Source organism: Amblyomma maculatum, chromosome 7 (genome assembly GCF_055883805.1).
Source record: "Amblyomma maculatum isolate TAMU_Amacu chromosome 7, ASM5588380v1, whole genome shotgun sequence".
NCBI lineage: Eukaryota > Metazoa > Arthropoda > Arachnida > Ixodida > Ixodidae > Amblyomma > Amblyomma maculatum.
Genome location: NC_139350.1, coordinates 103,301,442 through 103,316,036, shown reverse-complemented (window position 1 = coordinate 103,316,036; position 14,595 = coordinate 103,301,442). Strand labels below are relative to the sequence as shown.

Genomic DNA, 14,595 nt, shown 5'->3' with positions numbered 1-14,595 from the left:
GAAAGAATTCCATTTCAAGCTCAATACAGCGTCACATCCTTCGTCTTAAATGGCTAAACAACGCATTTACGAGCAGACTGGTTTCGTATGTTTTTTAAAAAGAATCGAATCATTATCTATTGTTGCCAGCATCGAGGGCACGTACACATGCTTCACTTGGGGTGGTGGTGTCAACGGGCCACACCGGCTTTTCAACACCCCTTAGGGGTGCCCACAGCAAGGACAGTGTGAAAAAGATGATAAATAAAAGTGTACGTTCATGATTGAATTTATTCCAACTCTTATTTTCTGCTGTTGCGTTTCCCCAATATTACCATACTCAGTACTTGGCTTGATTTCAATATTCGCCCTAATTGGCAGAGAAAATATCAATTTTTCTTTTTTTAGGAGCAGTTGTATACTTTTGATCTGAATGCTGCAAGTAATGATAAATGTCAGCCGTCCAGCAGTTTGAATAATATAAGTATGTCTGCAAAAAAGCACGAGAAAGCCTCTATGCGGGCAGGCGGGCAGGCTTGCAGGCTTCCAGGCGAGCAGTAGCAGCAAGCAGCAGCAGCTGAAAAAAATAATACTACGAGAACACATTCAGTAATTGAGGACAGGGAAGATGAATATGAAAGAAGCCTAATCTTCTAAACTAATAGTTACTAGCGCTATCCAAGTGATATATCTTTCAACAAAAATATGTTGAGCACAAACTGTAGTGCAGGTGCCTTCTGCAATAAAGGCCCACCCGCTTCCCCTAAAAAAGCAACCCCTAATTCTCATCTTACGCTATATGGCACTTTCAGGTGTTAGCATCAAAATTATGTGATCAAGAAAAGGCGGCAGTGTGCAGGAAAGAAATCTGCGTGTCTTAATAACACCATGGTGTCCGGAATAGATCAATTATGAAGAAACAATAAGGCGTCAGAGTGCAGGAAAGAACTCCGCGTTTTTATTAGCACCATGGCGTCCGGACTAGATCAGATAAGAAATCAGATTACTGTAGTGGTCGCTTTGAACTGCTTCCTTTACTAGTTGGGGGGCGTGGCAGATCATATCGATGTGATTGGTCGCGTTGAATAGAGTAACCGCATCGCTTCCCAAGAGGTAGCCAGTCACTCTGGGACTCGCCTTCCAGCCTAGTTTGCCTTCAGAGTCTGACCAAAGAAGGTCACACTTGGTCCCCCTACAGGGGCACCTCCTGCTTGCGGTCCATGGCTCAGAAGTCCAGAGTTTGGATAGATGGTGACAGACCTCCATGAACGCAGAAAATTTTGCCATCGATGACAGCACACAAAGGCAGGTAGTCCAAGGACCCTGCAGCAACGCCACACAACAAGGCAATTGTAATTTCGCAACCACTCTTCACAAAAGCCGCATAGCATCGAAACATGTCGGCTGTCGTGGTTTCCCCTGATCAGTGTGATGCGTTCTGGGTAGCGTAAATTGATGGCTAGCAGCAAACGAAATATCTCTACACTGTGAAAGCTCTGGTCGACAAGTCTCCCATGAAAATGTAGTTGCTACTGGGGACCTCTCCACCAACTTCGAACAGTTCTTGTAGGTCATAAAACTGGCCGTGGATATCACCACATACGTTGACTGGTGAGTCCACCATCTGCAAGTTAGTCAATTTGATAAGAGTTTCCCGGGCTTTGCGCACACTAGCTTGTCCTCGAACTCAATAAGGAATTCGCACCTTCGCTGTTGCTCGATCTGGCTGTACAGATTAGTGCTGTCACCCATGCCTCCGCACATTTTCTTTGCTGTGTGATTGAAATCTGCTTACCGGTCTAAATATGAGGCAGGAAGCAGCCGAAGCACGTTGCCGAGTAGATCACGGCTGGACAGATTTCTGGAAGACCGAAAACCTCTTAATGGTAGGTCAGCCGTTCTTGTTCTTCTTCTTCTACTGCCTTGATATATGGCACATACCCACGACGGGGTTTTGGTCATTGTTCTGGTGGACGGCCAATTGTCCTACACATACTGAATTAGTGCATAAAGTAATTGTCAACAAAACAAAAACATAAGATTTAAGATCACAAAAGTTATTGAAACGAAAAAACATACGAAGCGAAAATTTGGATGTTTGTAAATTTGGATGAGGGTGGAATTGAATTCTCGAACCTCTTTGTCTTCTGCGTCATGCAGATTGTTGGCCGTGCAAGAAAACCAATATTAACAATCTCGGCCATGCATTTTTATTTTCAACTTAGATTTTTACAATGGTGCTATCATTATGAAATGCTCCCACAATAACGCCATAGAAATTGATTGCACTCAGGGCTAGTATTTATGGCTTTAGTGTCATGAAGACAAAATCGGACCATCATCGTCCACTGGCGTTTTGAAGATCACGCGGAATTTCCAGCTACGGCCTGAAGTATAGACGTTTGTTTGAGCAGTGACTCAAAATATGTTTACTTTTGAAGTGTGGGAGATTTATAAAGCAATTTATTTTTGCTTTCGCAATGAGAAGTGCGATATTTTAAATACTTTTGCAACTCTGCACAGGTGAGAAAGAATTCCATTTCAAGCTCAATACAGCGTCATATCCTTCATCTTAAATGGCTAAACAACGCATTTACGAGCAGTTTGGTTTTGTATGTTTTTTAAAAAGAATCGAAACATTATCTATTGTTGCCAGCATCGAGGGCACGTACACATGCTTCACTTGGGATGGTGGTGTCAACGTGCCACACCGGCTTTCCAACACCCCTTAGGGGTGCCCACAGCAAGGACAGTGCGAAAAAGATGATAAATAAAAATGTACGTTCATGATTGAATTTATTCCGACTCATTTTCTGCTGTTGCGATTCCCCAATATTACCATAGTCAGTACTTGGCTTGATATCAATATTCGCCCTAATTGGCAGAGAAAATATCAATTTTTCTTTTTTAGGAGCAGTTGTATACTTTTGATCTGAATGCTGCAAGTAATGATAAATATCAGCCGTCCAGCAGTTTGAATAATATAAGTATGTCTGCAAAAAAGCACGAGAAAGCCTCTATGCAGGCAGGCAGGCAGGCTTGCAGGCGAGCAGTAGCAGCAAGCAGCAGCAGCTGAAAAAAATAATACTACGAGAACACATTCAGTAATTGAGGACGGGGAAGATGAACATGAGTGAAGCCGAATCTGAACTAAAGGTTACTGGCGCTATCAAAGTGATATGGCTTTCAAGAAAAATATGTTGAGCACAAACTGTAGTACTGGTACCTTCTGCAATAAAGGCCCACCCGCTTCCCCTAAAAAAGCAACCCTTAATTCTCATCTTACGCTATATGGCACTTTCAGGTGTTAGCATCAAAATTATGTGATCAAGAAAAGGCGGCAGTGTGCTGGAAAGAAATCTGCGTGTCTTAATAACACCATGGTGTCCGGAATAGATCAATTATGAAGAAACAATAAGGCGTCAGAGTGCAGGAAAGAACTCCGCGTTTTTATTAACACCATGGCGTCCGGACTAGATCAGATAAGAAATCAGATTACTGTAGTGGTCGCTTTGAACTGCTTCCTTTACTAGTTGGGGGGCGTGGCAGATCATATCGATGTGATTGGTCGCGTTGAATAGTGTAACCGCATCGCTTCCCAAGAGGTAGCCAGTCACACTGGGACTCGCCTTCCAGCCTAGTTTGCCTCCAGAGTCTCACCAACGAAGGTCACACTTGGTCCCCCTACAGGGGCACCTCCTGCTTGCGGTCCATAGCTCAGAAGTCCAGAGTTTGGATAGATGGTGACAGACCTCCATGAACGCAGAAAATCTTGCCATCGATGAGAGCACACAAAGGCAGGTAGTCCAAGGACCCTGCAGCAACGCCAAACAACAAGGCAATTATAATTTCGCAACCACTCATCACAAAAGCCGCACCGCATCGAAACATGTCGGCTCTCGTGGTTTCCCCTGATCAGTGTGATGCGTTCTGGGTAGCGTAAATTGATGGCGAGCAGCAAACGAAATGTCTCTACACTGTGAAAGTTCTGGTCGACAAAGCCTCCCAGGAAGATGTAGTTGCTACTGGGGACCTCTCCACCAACTTTGAACAGTTCTTGCAGGTCATAAAACTGGCCGTGGATATCACCACATACGTTGACTGGTGAGTCCACCATCTGCAAGTTAGTCAATTTGATAAGAGTTTCCCGGGCTTTGCGCACACTAACTTGTCCTCGGACTCAATAAGGAATTCGCACCTTCGCTGTTGCTCGATCTGGCTGTACAGATTAGTGCTGTCACCCATGCCTCCGCACATTTTCTTTGCGGTCTGATTGAAATCTACTTACCGGTCTAAATATGAGACTGGAAGCAGCCGGAGCACGTTGCCGAGTAGATCACGGCTGGACAGATTTCTAGAAGAACGAAAGCGTCGTAATGGTAGGTCAGCCGTTCTTGTTGTTCTTCTTCTTCTACTGCCTTGATATATGGCACATACCCACGACGGGGTTTGGTCATTGTTCTGGTGGACGGCCAATTGTCCTACACATACTGAATTAGTGCATAAAGTAATTGTCAACAAAACAAAAACATAAGATTTAAGATCACAAAAGTTATTGAACCAAAAAAAAAATACTAAGCGAAAATTTGGATGTTTGTAAATTTGGATGAGGGTGGAATTGAATTCTCGAACCTCTTTGTCTTCTGCCTCATGCAGATTGTTGGCCGTGCGGGAAAACCAATATTAACAATCTCGGCCATGCATTTTTATTTTCAACTTAGATTTTTACATTGGTGCTATCTTTATGAAATGCTCCCACAATAACGCCATAGAAATTGATTGCATTCAGGGCTACTATTTATGTCTTTAGTGTCATGAAGTCCAGATCGGACCATCATCGTCCACTGGTGTTTTGAAGATCACGCGGAATTTCCAGCTACGGCCTGAAGTACAGACGTTTGTTTGAGCGGTGACTCAAAATATGTTTACTTTTGAAGAGTGGGAGATTTATAACGCAATTTATTTTTACTTTCGCACTGAGAAGTGCGATATATTGAATACTTTTGCAGCTCTGCACAGGTGAGAAAGAATTCCATTTCAAGCTCAATACAGCGTCACATCCTTCGTCTTAAAAGGCTAAACAACGCATTTACGAGCAGTTTGGTTTCGTATGTTTTTTAAAAAGAATCGAAACTTTATCTATTGTTGCCAGCATTGAGGGTACGTACACATGCTTCACTTGGAGTGGTGGTGTCAACGTGCCACACCAGCCTTCAACACCCCTTAGGGGTGCGCACAGCAAGGACAGTGTGAAAAAGATGATAAATAAAAGTGTACGTTCATGATTGAATTTATTCCAACTCTTATTTTCTGCTGTTGCGGTTCCCCAATATTACCATAGTCAGTACTTGGCTTGATTTCAATAGTCGCCCTAATTGGCAGAGAAAATATCAATTTTTCTTTTTTTAGGAGCAGTTGTATACTTTTGATCTGAATGCTGCAAGTAATGATAAATGTCAGCCGTCCAGCAGTTTGAATAATATAAGTATGTCTGCAAAAAAGCACGAGAAAGCCTCTATGCGGGCAGGCAGGCAGGCTTGCAGGCTTCCAGGCGAGCAGTAGCAGCAAGCAGCAGCAGCTGAAAAAAATAATACTACGAGAACACATTCAGTAATTGAGGACAGGGAAGATGAATATGAAAGAAGCCTAATCTTCTAAACTAATAGTTACTAGCGCTATCCAAGTGATATATCTTTCAACAAAAATATGTTGAGCACAAACTGTAGTGCAGGTGCCTTCTGCAATAAAGGCCCACCCGCTTCCCCTAAAAAAACAACCCCTAATTCTCATCTTACGCTATATGGCACTTTCAGGTGTTAGCATCAAAATTATGTGATCAAGAAAAGGCGGCAGTGTGCAGGAAAGAAATCTGCGTGTCTTAATAACACCATGGTGTCCAGAATAGATCAATTATGAAGAAACAATAAGGCGTCAGAGTGCAGGAAAGAACTCCGCGTTTTTATTAACACCATGGCGTCCGCACTAGATCAGATAAGAAATCAGATTACTGTAGTGGTCGCTTTGAACTGCTTCCTTTACTAGTTGGGGGGCGTGGCAGATCATATCGATGTGTTTGGTCGCGTTGAATAGAGTGACCGCATCGCTTCCCAAGAGGTAGCCAGTCACTCTGGGACTCGTCTTCCAGCCTAGTTTGCCTCCAGAGTCTGACCAAAGAAGGTCACACTTGGTCCCCCTACAGGGGCACCTCCTGCTTGCGCTCCATGGCTCAGAAGTCCAGAGTTTGGATAGATGGTGACAGACCTCCATGAACGCAGAAAATTTTGCCATCGATGACAGCACACAAAGGCAGGTAGTCCAAGGACCCTGCAGCAACGCCACACAACAAGGCAATTGTAATTTCGCAACCACTCATCACAAAAGCCGCATAGCATCGAAACATGTCGGCTGTCGTGGTTTCCCCTGATCAGTGTGATGCGTTCTGGGTAGCGTAAATTGATGGCGAGCAGCAAACGAAATGTCTCTACACTGTGAAAGTTCTGGTCGACAGTCTCCCATGAAGATTTAGTTGCTACTGGGGACCTCTCCACCAACTTCGAACAGTTCTTGTAGGTCATAAAACTGGCCGTGGATATCACCACATACGTTGACTGGTGAGTCCACCATCTGCAAGTTAGTCAATTTGATAAGAGTTTCCCGGGCTTTGCGCACACTAACTTGTCCTCGAACTCAATAAGGAATTCGCACCTTCGCTGTTGCTCGATCTGGCTGTACAGATTAGTGCTGTCACCCATGCCTCCGCACATTTTCTTTGCTGTGTGATTGAAATCTGCTTACCGGTCTAAATATGAGGCAGGAAGCAGCCGAAGCACGTTGCCGAGTAGATCACGGCTGGACAGATTTCTGGAAGACCGAAAACCTCTTAATGGTAGGTCAGCCGTTCTTGTTCTTCTTCTTCTACTGCCTTGATATATGGCACATACCCACGACGGGGTTTTGGTCATTGTTCTGGTGGACGGCCAATTGTCCTACACATACTGAATTAGTGCATAAAGTAATTGTCAACAAAACAAAAACATAAGATTTAAGATCACAAAAGTTATTGAAACGAAAAAACATACGAAGCGAAAATTTGGATGTTTGTAAATTTGGATGAGGGTGGAATTGAATTCTCGAACCTCTTTGTCTTCTGCGTCATGCAGATTGTTGGCCGTGCAAGAAAACCAATATTAACAATCTCGGCCATGCATTTTTATTTTCAACTTAGATTTTTACAATGGTGCTATCATTATGAAATGCTCCCACAATAACGCCATAGAAATTGATTGCACTCAGGGCTAGTATTTATGGCTTTAGTGTCATGAAGACAAAATCGGACCATCATCGTCCACTGGCGTTTTGAAGATCACGCGGAATTTCCAGCTACGGCCTGAAGTATAGACGTTTGTTTGAGCAGTGACTCAAAATATGTTTACTTTTGAAGTGTGGGAGATTTATAAAGCAATTTATTTTTGCTTTCGCAATGAGAAGTGCGATATTTTAAATACTTTTGCAACTCTGCACAGGTGAGAAAGAATTCCATTTCAAGCTCAATACAGCGTCATATCCTTCATCTTAAATGGCTAAACAACGCATTTACGAGCAGTTTGGTTTTGTATGTTTTTTAAAAAGAATCGAAACATTATCTATTGTTGCCAGCATCGAGGGCACGTACACATGCTTCACTTGGGATGGTGGTGTCAACGTGCCACACCGGCTTTCCAACACCCCTTAGGGGTGCCCACAGCAAGGACAGTGCGAAAAAGATGATAAATAAAAATGTACGTTCATGATTGAATTTATTCCGACTCATTTTCTGCTGTTGCGGTTCCCCAATATTACCATAGTCAGTACTTGGCTTGATATCAATATTCGCCCTAATTGGCAGAGAAAATATCAATTTTTCTTTTTTAGGAGCAGTTGTATACTTTTGATCTGAATGCTGCAAGTAATGATAAATATCAGCCGTCCAGCAGTTTGAATAATATAAGTATGTCTGCAAAAAAGCACGAGAAAGCCTCTATGCAGGCAGGCAGGCAGGCTTGCAGGCGAGCAGTAGCAGCAAGCAGCAGCAGCTGAAAAAAATAATACTACGAGAACACATTCAGTAATTGAGGACGGGGAAGATGAACATGAGTGAAGCCAAATCTGAACTAAAGGTTACTAGCGCTATCCAAGTGATATAGCTTTCAAGAAAAATATGTTGAGCACAAACTGTAGTACTGGTACCTTCTGCAATAAAGGCCCACCCGCTTCCCCTAAAAAAGCAACCCTTAATTCTCATCTTACGCTATATGGCACTTTCAGGTGTTAGCATCAAAATTATGTGATCAAGAAAAGGCGGCAGTGTGCTGGAAAGAAATCTGCGTGTCTTAATAACACCATGGTGTCCGGAATAGATCAATTATGAAGAAACAATAAGGCGTCAGAGTGCAGGAAAGAACTCCGCGTTTTTATTAACACCATGGCGTCCGGACTAGATCAGATAAGAAATCAGATTACTGTAGTGGTCGCTTTGAACTGCTTCCTTTACTAGTTGGGGGGCGTGGCAGATCATATCGATGTGATTGGTCGCGTTGAATAGTGTAACCGCATCGCTTCCCAAGAGGTAGCCAGTCACTCTGGGACTCGCCTTCCAGCCTAGTTTGCCTCCAGAGTCTCACCAACGAAGGTCACACTTGGTCCCCCTACAGGGGCACCTCCTGCTTGCGGTCCATAGCTCAGAAGTCCAGAGTTTGGATAGATGGTGACAGACCTCCATGAACGCAGAAAATCTTGCCATCGATGACAGCACACAAAGGCAGGTAGTCCAAGGACCCTGCAGCAACGCCACACAACAAGGCAATTGTAATTTCGCAACCACTCATCACAAAAGCCGCATAGCATCGAAACATGTCAGCTGTCGTGGTTTCCCCTGATCAGTGTGATGCGTTCTGGGTAGCGTAAATTTATGGCGAGCAGCAAACGAAATGTCTCTACACTGTGAAAGTTCTGGTCGACAAAGCCTCCCAGGAAGATGTAGTTGCTACTGGGGACCTCTCCACCAACTTTGAACAGTTCTTGCAGGTCATAAAACTGGCCGTGGATATCACCACATACGTTGACTGGTGAGTCCACCATCTGCAAGTTAGTCAATTTGATAAGAGTTTCCCGGGCTTTGCGCACACTAACTTGTCCTCGGACTCAATAAGGAATTCGCACCTTCGCTGTTGCTCGATCTGGCTGTACAGATTAGTGCTGTCACCCATGCCTCCGCACATTTTCTTTGCGGTCTGATTGAAATCTACTTACCGGTCTAAATATGAGACTGGAAGCAGCCGGAGCACGTTGCCGAGTAGATCACGGCTGGACAGATTTCTAGAAGAACGAAAGCGTCGTAATGGTAGGTCAGCCGTTCTTGTTGTTCTTCTTCTTCTACTGCCTTGATATATGGCACATACCCACGACGGGGTTTGGTCATTGTTCTGGTGGACGGCCAATTGTCCTACACATACTGAATTAGTGCATAAAGTAATTGTCAACAAAACAAAAACATAAGATTTAAGATCACAAAAGTTATTGAACCAAAAAAAAAATACTAAGCGAAAATTTGGATGTTTGTAAATTTGGATGAGGGTGGAATTGAATTCTCGAACCTCTTTGTCTTCTGCCTCATGCAGATTGTTGGCCGTGCGGGAAAACCAATATTAACAATCTCGGCCATGCATTTTTATTTTCAACTTAGATTTTTACATTGGTGCTATCTTTATGAAATGCTCCCACAATAACGCCATAGAAATTGATTGCATTCAGGGCTACTATTTATGTCTTTAGTGTCATGAAGTCCAGATCGGACCATCATCGTCCACTGGTGTTTTGAAGATCACGCGGAATTTCCAGCTACGGCCTGAAGTACAGACGTTTGTTTGAGCGGTGACTCAAAATATGTTTACTTTTGAAGAGTGGGAGATTTATAAAGCAATTTATTTTTACTTTCGCACTGAGAAGTGCGATATTTTGAATACTTTTGCAACTCTGCACAGGTGAGAAAGAATTCCATTTCAAGCTCAATGCAGCGTCACATCCTTCGTCTTAAAAGGCTAAACAACGCATTTACGAGCAGTTTGGTTTCGTATGTTTTTTAAAAAGAATCGAAACTTTATCTATTGTTGCCAGCATCGAGGGTACGTACACATGATTCACTTGGGGTGGTGGTGTCAACGTGCCACACCAGCCTTCAACACCCCTTAGGGGTGCGCACAGCAAGGACAGTGTGAAAAAGATGATAAATAAAAGTGTACGTTCATGATTGAATTTATTCCAACTCTTATTTTCTGCTGTTGCGGTTCCCCAATATTACCATAGTCAGTACTTGGCTTGATTTCAATAGTCGCCCTAATTGGCAGAGAAAATATCAATTTTTCTTTTTTTAGGAGCAGTTGTATACTTTTGATCTGAATGCTGCAAGTAATGATAAATGTCAGCCGTCCAGCAGTTTGAATAATATAAGTATGTCTGCAAAAAAGCACGAGAAAGCCTCTATGCGGGCAGGCAGGCAGGCTTGCAGGCTTCCAGGCGAGCAGTAGCAGCAAGCAGCAGCAGCTGAAAAAAATAATACTACGAGAACACATTCAGTAATTGAGGACAGGGAAGATGAATATGAAAGAAGCCTAATCTTCTAAACTAATAGTTACTAGCGCTATCCAAGTGATATATCTTTCAACAAAAATATGTTGAGCACAAACTGTAGTGCAGGTGCCTTCTGCAATAAAGGCCCACCCGCTTCCCCTAAAAAAGCAACCCCTAATTCTCATCTTACGCTATATGGCACTTTCAGGTGTTAGCATCAAAATTATGTGATCAAGAAAAGGCGGCAGTGTGCAGGAAAGAAATCTGCGTGTTTTAATAACACCATGGTGTCCGGAATAGATCAATTATGAAGAAACAATAAGGCGTCAGAGTGCAGGAAAGAACTCCGCGTTTTTATTAGCACCATGGCGTCCGGACTAGATCAGATAAGAAATCAGATTACTGTAGTGGTCGCTTTGAACTGCTTCCTTTACTAGTTGGGGGGCGTGGCAGATCATATCGATGTGATTGGTCGCGTTGAATAGAGTAACCGCATCGCTTCCCAAGAGGTAGCCAGTCACTCTGGGACTCGCCTTCCAGCCTAGTTTGCCTTCAGAGTCTGACCAAAGAAGGTCACACTTGGTCCCCCTACAGGGGCACCTCCTGCTTGCGGTCCATGGCTCAGAAGTCCAGAGTTTGGATAGATGGTGACAGACCTCCATGAACGCAGAAAATTTTGCCATCGATGACAACACACAAAGGCAGGTAGTCCAAGGACCCTGCAGCAATGCCACACAACAAGGCAATTGTAATTTCGCAACCACTCTTCACAAAAGCCGCATAGCATCGAAACATGTCGGCTGTCGTGGTTTCCCCTGATCAGTGTGATGCGTTCTGGGTAGCGTAAATTGATGGCTAGCAGCAAACGAAATATCTCTACACTGTGAAAGCTCTGGTCGACAAAGTCTCCCATGAAGATGTAGTTGCTACTGGGGACCTCTCCACCAACTTCGAACAGTTCTTGTAGGTCATAAAACTGGCCGTGGATATCACCACATACGTTGACTGGTGAGTCCACCATCTGCAAGTTAGTCAATTTGATAAGAGTTTCCCGGGCTTTGCGCACACTAACTTGTCCTCGAACTCAATAAGGAATTCGCACCTTCGTTGTTGCTCGATCTGGCTGTACAGATTAGTGCTGTCACCCATGCCTCCGCACATTTTCTTTGCTGTGTGATTGAAATCTGCTTACCGGTCTAAATATGAGGCAGGAAGCAGCCGAAGCTCGTTGCCGAGTAGATCACGGCTGGACAGATTTCTGGAAGACCGAAAACCTCGTAATGGTAGGTCAGCCGTTCTTGTTGTTCTTCTTCTTCTACTGCCTTGATATATGGCACATACCCACGACGGGGTTTTGGTCATTGTTCTGGTGGACGGCCAATTGTCCTACACATACTGAATTAGTGCATAAAGTAATTGTCAACAAAACAAAAACATAAGATTTAAGATCACAAAAGTTATTGAAACGAAAAAACATACGAAGCGAAAATTTGGATGTTTGTAAATTTGGATTAGGGTGGAATTGAATTCTCGAACCTCTTTGTCTTCTGCGTCATGCAGATTGTTGGCCGTGCAAGAAAACCAATATTAACAATCTCGGCCATGCATTTTTATTTTCAACTTTGATTTTTACATTGGTGCTATCTTTATGAAATGCTCCCACAATAACGCCATAGAAATTGATTTCACTCAGGGCTAGTATTTATGGCTTTAGTGTCATGAAGTCAAAATCGAACCATCATCGTCCACTGGCATTTTGAAGATCACGCGGAATTTCCAGCTACGGCCTGAAGTATAGACGTTTGTTTGAGCGGTAACTCAAAATATGTTTACTTTTGAAGTGTGGGAGATTTATAAAGCAATTTATTTTTACTTTCGCACTGAGAAGTGCGATATTTTGAATACTTTTGCAACTCTGCACAGGTGAGAAAGAATTCCATTTCAAGCTCAATGCAGCGTCACATCCTTCGTCTTAAAAGGCTAAACAACGCATTTACGAGCAGTTTGGTTTCGTATGTTTTTTAAAAAGAATCGAAACTTTATCTATTGTTGCCAGCATCGAGGGTACGTACACATGCTTCACTTGGGGTGGTGGTGTCAACGTGCCACACCAGCCTTCAACACCCCTTAGGGGTGCGCACAGCAAGGACAGTGTGAAAAAGATGATAAATAAAAGTGTACGTTCATGATTGAATTTATTCCAACTCTTATTTTCTGCTGTTGCGGTTCCCCAATATTACCATAGTCAGTACTTGGCTTGATTTCAATAGTCGCCCTAATTGGCAGAGAAAATATCAATTTTTCTTTTTTTTAGGAGCAGTTGTATACTTTTGATCTGAATGCTGCAAGTAATGATAAATGTCAGCCGTCCAGCAGTTTGAATAATATAAGTATGTCTGCAAAAAAGCACGAGAAAGCCTCTATGCGGGCAGGCAGGCAGGCTTGCAGGCTTCCAGGCGAGCAGTAGCAGCAAGCAGCAGCAGCTGAAAAAAATAATACTACGAGAACACATTCAGTAATTGAGGACAGGGAAGATGAATATGAAAGAAGCCTAATCTTCTAAACTAATAGTTACTAGCGCTATCCAAGTGATATATCTTTCAACAAAAATATGTTGAGCACAAACTGTAGTGCAGGTGCCTTCTGCAATAAAGGCCCACCCGCTTCCCCTAAAAAAGCAACCCCTAATTCTCATCTTACGCTATATGGCACTTTCAGGTGTTAGCATCAAAATTATGTGATCAAGAAAAGGCGGCAGTGTGCAGGAAAGAAATCTGCGTGTTTTAATAACACCATGGTGTCCGGAATAGATCAATTATGAAGAAACAATAAGGCGTCAGAGTGCAGGAAAGAACTCCGCGTTTTTATTAGCACCATGGCGTCCGGACTAGATCAGATAAGAAATCAGATTACTGTAGTGGTCGCTTTGAACTGCTTCCTTTACTAGTTGGGGGGCGTGGCAGATCATATCGATGTGATTGGTCGCGTTGAATAGAGTAACCGCATCGCTTCCCAAGAGGTAGCCAGTCACTCTGGGACTCGCCTTCCAGCCTAGTTTGCCTTCAGAGTCTGACCAAAGAAGGTCACACTTGGTCCCCCTACAGGGGCACCTCCTGCTTGCGGTCCATGGCTCAGAAGTCCAGAGTTTGGATAGATGGTGACAGACCTCCATGAACGCAGAAAATTTTGCCATCGATGACAGCACACAAAGGCAGGTAGTCCAAGGACCCTGCAGCAACGCCACACAACAAGGCAATTGTAATTTCGCAACCACTCTTCACAAAAGCCGCATAGCATCGAAACATGTCGGCTGTCGTGGTTTCCCCTGATCAGTGTGATGCGTTCTGGGTAGCGTAAATTGATGGCAAGCAGCAAACGAAATATCTATACACTGTGAAAGCTCTGGTCGACAAAGTCTCCCATGAAGATGTAGTTGCTACTGGGGACCTCTCCACCAACTTCGAACAGTTCTTGTAGGTCATAAAACTGGCCGTGGATATCACCACATACGTTGACTGGTGAGTCCACCATCTGCAAGTTAGTCAATTTCATAAGAGTTTCCCGGGCTTTGCGCACACTAACTTGTCCTCGAACTCAATAAGGAATTCGCACCTTCGCTGTTGCTCGATCTGGCTGTACAGATTAGTGCTGTCACCCATGCCTCCGCACATTTTCTTTGCTGTGTGATTGAAATCTGCTTACCGGTCTAAATATGAGGCAGGAAGCAGCCGAAGCACGTTGCCGAGTAGATCACGGCTGGACAGATTTCTGGAAGACCGAAAACCTCGTAATGGTAGGTCAGCCGTTCTTGTTGTTCTTCTTCTTCTACTGCCTTGATATATGGCACATACCCACGACGTGGTTTTGGTCATTGTTCTGGTGGACGGCCAATTGTCCTACACATACTGAATTAGTGCATAAAGTAATTGTCAACAAAACAAAAACATAAGATTTAAGATCACAAAAGTTATTGAAACGAAAAAACATACGAAGCGAAAATTTGGATGTTTG

At 43.5% G+C, this 14,595-nt stretch overlaps 3 pseudogenes; all 3 read right to left on the bottom strand.

Annotated features, from left to right (window-relative positions):
- Positions 1-960: 960 nt before the first annotated feature.
- Positions 961-4,236, bottom strand: LOC146184225 (serine/threonine-protein phosphatase 4 catalytic subunit B pseudogene; annotated as a pseudogene).
- A 6,725-nt stretch (positions 4,237-10,961) lies between these two features.
- Positions 10,962-11,733, bottom strand: LOC146184224 (serine/threonine-protein phosphatase 4 catalytic subunit B pseudogene; annotated as a pseudogene).
- A 1,738-nt stretch (positions 11,734-13,471) lies between these two features.
- Positions 13,472-14,255, bottom strand: LOC146184223 (serine/threonine-protein phosphatase 4 catalytic subunit B pseudogene; annotated as a pseudogene).
- Between the last annotated feature and the right edge of the window lie 340 nt (positions 14,256-14,595).